The sequence below is a fragment of the Canis aureus genome, chromosome 19 (assembly GCF_053574225.1).
Source record: "Canis aureus isolate CA01 chromosome 19, VMU_Caureus_v.1.0, whole genome shotgun sequence".
In the NCBI taxonomy this organism is placed as follows: domain Eukaryota; kingdom Metazoa; phylum Chordata; class Mammalia; order Carnivora; family Canidae; genus Canis; species Canis aureus.
The window spans coordinates 46540565-46547250 of NC_135629.1; positions in this window are offsets into that span (position 1 = coordinate 46540565).

Here is a 6686-nt window from a genome sequence, read left to right on the forward strand (position 1 = left end):
TGAGCCTGGATGTGGAAGACAGTGAGGATGCCTCAGTCTCCTGCAGATGAACCTAGAGGTCTTTCCACGTACCCTGACCCCACAAAGCCTAATTCATGATCATCCATCTCCCAGCTTTTCATTGTCCAAGTCATAGGGTTGGTCCTTTTAAAACAGCCCAACTATCGGTGCAAAGGGTTAACAGGGCTTCTGAGTGATCCATCACCAGCCAGATCACCAGCCAAACTGGCTGCTGTGGTTGGTTCTGTTTCCATCAAGATGGTGTCAGCATGGAGCTGACTAGTGATGATAGCTCTCATGGATAGGCTGCCCAGACTAGAACCTTCTGTACACTAGACATCAGCAGAAATACCCCCCCTTGCACCCTACAGACCACAGGAGTAGGGACGGGGGCATTTGAAGGATCTAGATCCCCTACTGGGCTTGGTAGCACCCTCTCGCAAGAGGTGGTGGGCTGGTAGATGGTGTCCTCCTATGCTGCAAACAGACATGCCTTAGTCAAAGTGGGAGTTTGAACCACGGCAGAGGTGAGTCAATGAGACATGTTCTCAACCTACCCTTTGAGAGGCAGAAAAGTTCTTCCCGTGATATCCTGTCCTTTCATGAGAGGCTCAACCTGAATGGCAGTGCCATTGAGTTTCCTGCAGGTTCACCACACATCCTCCCACTCACATGTTCCAGCAAAGTCTGCAGAGTGTCCCGCAGAAGAGGCAGGTCTTTACATGTCAGCATTAGATCATCAGTGTAATGGGCCCATTTTACGGATGTGGGGAAGGAGAACAGTGACAAGTCTTGGGCTACCATCCTGTGACATACGGTGGGGCTGGCAGGTAGCTTTGGGAAGCAGTTGAAAGGTCCATTGCCATCCCTCCCACATGAAGGCAAATTGAGCTTGTGTCTAGTGGCCAGGGATATATTGAAAAAGGCGTTTGCCAAGTCCCATCCAACATGAGACGTTCCTAGGACTGTGGCCAAGGTATCTACAATGGTGGCAACGTTGGGCACAGCTACATGGATTGGGGGACAACATCTTGTTTAATTCTCAATCATCCACCATGAGCCATCTGTTTTTCCTACTGGCCACACTGTGCTGTTAAAAGCTAAGGGCAGGCTGTACGATACCAACCTGATGCAGTTCTTGGATAGTCTCTCCTACTTCTCTATTGCCCCTCAGATACCTATAGCACTTGGCAATACCACTCTTTCATGGGGATGGCTGGCTTACTCGTTCCCGGTGGGCATTTCCCCTCAGCACTGGTTTGATCACCCTAACTCAGAGGCAGTTCACTGTTAGAAGTTTGGAGACTTTGACCTTGTAGGATGTCAGTGCCCAACATGTTCTCTGGTACTAGAGAAATAAAAACCTATTCTCGGGGCACCTGGGGGGCTTAGGTGGTTAAGCATTTGACTTTGACTCAGGTCATGATCTCAGGGTCCTGGGATCAAGGACCCCCATATCGGGATACCCGCTCAAAGAAGAGTCTGTTTCTCTCTCTCCCTCTACCTCACCCCCCCTCCCCCCGTCCTGCTCTCATACTCTAGCTTACACAGCTCACTTGCATGTGATTTCTCTCTCTCTCTTTCTCTTAAATAAATAAAATCTTTAAAAAACAAAAAACCAATCTCGTATTCTCATGGGGAAGAACTCTCAATTTGCAGTGTCAAAGAGACCTTCCTGGCCATAACCGTTTACCTTCCATAATCATTGATGGCACTGAGGGATTCAGAAGACATCCAAGGGGTACCATGTCAGAATACATTCAGCTCCAGCATCCACCAAAGATGTTACCTTTTGTTTATTTCTGGGGGACCAGTAAATAATGAGCTCCACATGGGGCCTCCAGCTGCCCCTGTCAATCCTCACCCAGAGGCAATCTTAGCCCACATCCTATCACCAGGGTGTGGGAGGCACCCACCCTGAATAGGACAGTATCCCTGAAGCCTCTCCTGGCACAAAGGAGCATCGGGGATGGTGGGGGCAGGTGGGGCAGTCCTAATCTTTTGTTCAGGTTTGAAGGCTCTCCGCGGGTCAACCAGCACAGTGTTGGGGACCAGTCTATCTTCAGCAATGAGGTCAAGCCATATTTGCTTCTAAGTGACCTTTATTATACCCTTTACACTCTCTCTCTCTCTTTTTTTTTTAAGATTTTATTTATTCATGAGAGACACAGAGAGAGAGGCAGAGACACAGGCAGAGGGAGAAGCAGGCTCCATGCAGGGAGCCAGACGTGGGACTCGATCCCAGGTCTCCAGGATCACGCCCTGGGCTGAAGGCAGCACTAAACCGCTGAGCCACCCGGGCTGCTCTCTCTCTCTCTCTCTCTCTCTCTCTCTCTCTCTCTCTCTCTCATGCCCTTTACCTTCTCAATCAAGATAGTCTTTTGGCTTCCTGATCTCCTTCTCTCTCTCGGGTCTTTCCCACAGCCCGTACCCATTGTCATGATTTGTCAGTTTCCCCAGATGAGCAATGGATTCACCAATGTCATAAATCTCTCATCCCACAACTGGGCTCAGCATGGACATCAGTGTGTCCCATAGCAGGTTCTGGGAGTGGGCTGGAGAATCTTAGTTTTCAGTGACTGCAGTGACTGTGGCCTGATCAGGGCCTTCAAAGAAAGGAGTATAAATGGCCTGTTTCATTCCTGACTCCCTAAGAACTTGCCGTACCTCTTCTATAGATTTCCAGGGCTCCATGCCCAGGGAGGTCCCCCTCATTGGGTGAAGCCTCCCTGCAGGCTAAAATAATCTAATCTCTAAGGGAGTGAGTACCTTGAGCTCTCCCTGAGCACCACACAGGTGCTATCAGGAGGCAGGGTGAGTGGTGGTGCTGCTCATTTTCTCAGCCTCCTGTGCTGTAAGAGAAACTCCATCACCCCCTGGATCCCATAGGTGCACTACCCATGCCTGGATACTTTTCTGGGCCTTTTGCTGGGACTTGGCAGCCATGTCCATAAGTTCAGGGGGAGTATATTCTCTTATCTTGTACATTTCCCAGTTGGGGAGCTGCCCCACTGATTGCCCCACCTTCCTAGCTTTGCAGAACAGCATGCAGGGACACCTGGGTTGCTCAGTGGTTGGGCGCCTGCCTTCGGCTCAGGTCGTAATCCTGGGATCCGGGATGGATTCCGTATTGGGCTCTCTGCAGGGAGCCTGCGTCTCCCTCTGCCTATGTCTCTGCCTCTCTCTCTCAGTCTGTGTCTCTCTTGAATAAATAAATAAATCTTAAAAAAAAAAAAAACACGCAATGGCGTCCAGCTTACAATCCTGCTCTCTACCTCATCTTCCAGCCCTGAAGCCAGCAGAGTAGAGGACACCACATATCCTCCTCTAATCTCAGCTCTCCTTCCAACTTTAAAATCCAGCTTTAGGGGTAGCCTGGGTGGCTCAGCGGTTTAGCGCTGCCTTCAGCCCAGGGTGAGATCTGGGATGGAGTCCCACGTCAGGCTTTCTGCATGGAGCCTGCTTCTCCCTCTGCCTGTGTCTCTGCCTCTTTCTCTCTCTCTCTCTCTCTCATAAATAAATAAAATATTTTTTAATAAAATAAAATCTGGCTTCAGCCTTTCCTTGGGCATCAATGGCCAGCCGCCCTTCCCTTCTCTGCCCCTGTACGTTGTGTGCATTAGACCACCCAGAGTGTTCGGGATGTCTCCAGACTCACATGGCCATCCACAGGCCTCTGACATAGGAGCCACCCTTCCCCACATCCAGGTTGATGGTCAACTCGGCATTATCTCTGCAGGTGCCTCTTTCCCAAGGCCCGTTTTCTGGCCTCCCAGCGGTCTGACACCATTGTTGGCTCCCAACCTCCAGACGTCCCCGAGTCAGATCTGAAATTGGCTGCATTCATAGAGGGCGAGGAGAGACGATAGAAAAAGGCAGACTGCTCCAGATCAGGTAGGTGGCAGGCTTAATAAGGAGGGGAGCTTACTTATGAGATTTGTCTTGAGTGGGAAGATGGGGAGATCTCTTCACCCACCCACTAGAATCTTAAGAGTTTCTGCAGAGACCTCAGCGAGGTTCACCCACATATACAGCCCAGATAGTCTCAACAACACCTTGCTTTCTCACAAGGTTATGTCCTTGAAGTGGCTCCTCGTGTAGGAAAAATAAGCAGAAGGTACCCTCCAAGGACAGGGGATGGGGAGGGGGTGAGGAGCCTCAGAACAACTGGGTCCAGCTCATTGGTCAACCAACCCACACATCTTCTCGATGACCTTCTCCAACAAGAAACATGCTTTGATCGCCAACATTCAGCCCTGAGGCCGGGTGAGAAGCTGGCACTGATTGAACTATGGACCCAGGGAAATGGCCTCAGTGGGTGGAGGTCACCCTGAAGCCAGCCAGTCCTACCCGGTGCTGCTGGAACAGGAACAGGAAGGAGCTAGAAGGAAACAGGATGTCTGATATGAGGAGAGAGGATCATCCACTCCCTGCAGGGGCAGGAACAGACTAAATTCTAGATTGTTCTTTAGGGAAAGTGAGAGTCCGAGGACCCGGTAACTCCACTCCTGGGAATTCAGTCTAAAGAAAGATCACATCGATCCACAACTTATCAAAGGATGACACAGGTGGACGACCTCGCAGGCAGTGGGGAGGAGCTGAACACTGAGCTAAGCGCCTGTCGGGTCCTCAGAGCAGCTGGGGCAGCCGCTGTCACAGCCAACCTACAAGCAAGCAGGCTCGGCAGGTGGAGGAGCCCAGGGCTGAGCGGACTGAGCCCAGCTGACTCCAAATCTGACTCCCGGCATCATTCTCCACCTCAGGGCTGTCCTGGGTGCTGTGGGGTGCTGAGCAGCATCCCTCACCTCTCCCCACCAGATGCCAGTAGTGCCCTTCCCCTCAACCCCAATATGAAGTTCCTGACCATCGAAACTATCTCCAGGGGCACCTGGGTGGTGCGGTAGGTTAAGCGTCTGTCTCTTGGTTTCCACTCAGGTTGTGATCTCAGTCAGGGTCCTGGGACCCAGCCCCATGTCAGGCTCCATGCTTAGTGTGAGTCTACTTGAGATTCTCTCTTCTTCCCCCTCCCCCTCCCATTCATTCATTCTCTCTCTCTTTCTCTCTCTCAAATAAATAGATCAAGAAAGAAAGGCAGAAAGAAAGAAAAGAAAGAAGAAAGAAAGAAGAAAAAAAGAAGAAAGAAAGAAGAAAAAGAAAGAAAAGAAAGAAAGAAAGAAAAAGAAAACTATCTCCCGATGTCCCCTGGAGACAGAATCACCCCTGAGTGAGAATCCTTGGGCCGGTGTCTTCCTACAAGCCTGGAGATGACCTCTGTCACCCACTCAGGGCCATGCACAACTGAAACATCTCAAGAGCAAGGCATTATACAACAAGGTAAGGCATTTGGTCAACACAATGAAATATATGTGTAATTTAACAAACAAAAAGAGACAAAAGAGCTGAGTGAGGGGAGCAGGATTGTGGATGACCTTTTTGTCCTTTAAGAAGTTTGTTTCGCTGGTGTCCCTACATTATTTTCTCAAGATTAACCACAAAAGAAAAAGCCCTGCGTGTGCACCCTTCCTTCCTGCCCCAGATGTGGGTTTAGATGAGAGATGCCCACACTAACTTCCTCCCACAGAGCATAGCACCAACCGGGTAAAGGAAGTAACTTAGCAGTGGAGGCACCTGACAGAGGCCACCTCAACCAGGCCATCTAGGTCAACATCTCAGTGAAAAGTCAAGCTGATGGCATGTCCCCTGGATGTAGTGTGAAGGGAACTTCACCTCTGCCGTCCTCCCCACAACCTGTCACCCCAGGCCAAGCTTGAAAAAACAGCAGACAAATCACAACTGGGGAGCATCCTACAAAACACCTCACCGGTTCTGCTCAAAACTGTCAAGGTCATCAAAAACAAGAAAGTCTGAAACTGCCTTTTTTTTTTTAAGATTTTATTTATTCATGAGAGACACAGAGAGAAAGGCAGAGACATAGGCAGAGAGAGAAGCAGGCTCCCTGCAGGGAGCCCAGTGAGGGACTCGATCCCAGAACCCTGGGATCACACCCTGAGCCCAAGGCAGACGCTCAACCGCTGAGCCATCCAGGTGTCCCAGTCTGAGACTGTCTCAGTCCAGAAGGGCCTAAGGAGATGTGACAACTAAATGTAACATGGAGTCCTGTATCATAGAAAAGGCATTTAAAAAAACTCTGTTTTGGCTCAGGTCACTATTTCAGGGTAATGGGATCAAGCGCCGAGTCAGGCTCCACACTCAGTATGGAGTCTGCTTGAGATTCTCTTTCCCTCTCCCTCTGCCCCTCCACAGTGTGCGCGCTCTCTCTCTCTCTCTCTCTCTCTCTCTCTCTCTCTCCCTAAAAGAAAGAAGCCAGGACCAGAACCTGGGATCAAGCCCCACCTTGGGCTCCCTACTCTGTGGAGAGCCTGCTTCTCCCTCTCCCTCTGCAGCTGTTCCTGCTTGTGCTCGTGCTCTCTCTCTCACTCTCTCTCTCTGTCAAATAAATACAATCTTTAAAAATAAAAATAAAACAGATGCACCATACCACTGTAAAATATTAGAAGTCTGAGGAACTGGAAGTGGGGGCATATGGAACATTTTTGTATGTCTTCACCATTTTTCTGCAAATTCAAAACTATTTTAAGACAAAATAATACTTAAAAAAAAAGTAACGAAGCTAAAGTCAGAAAAACAGCAGCCTGTTCCCCTTGGAATTTTAGAGGGAAAACTTC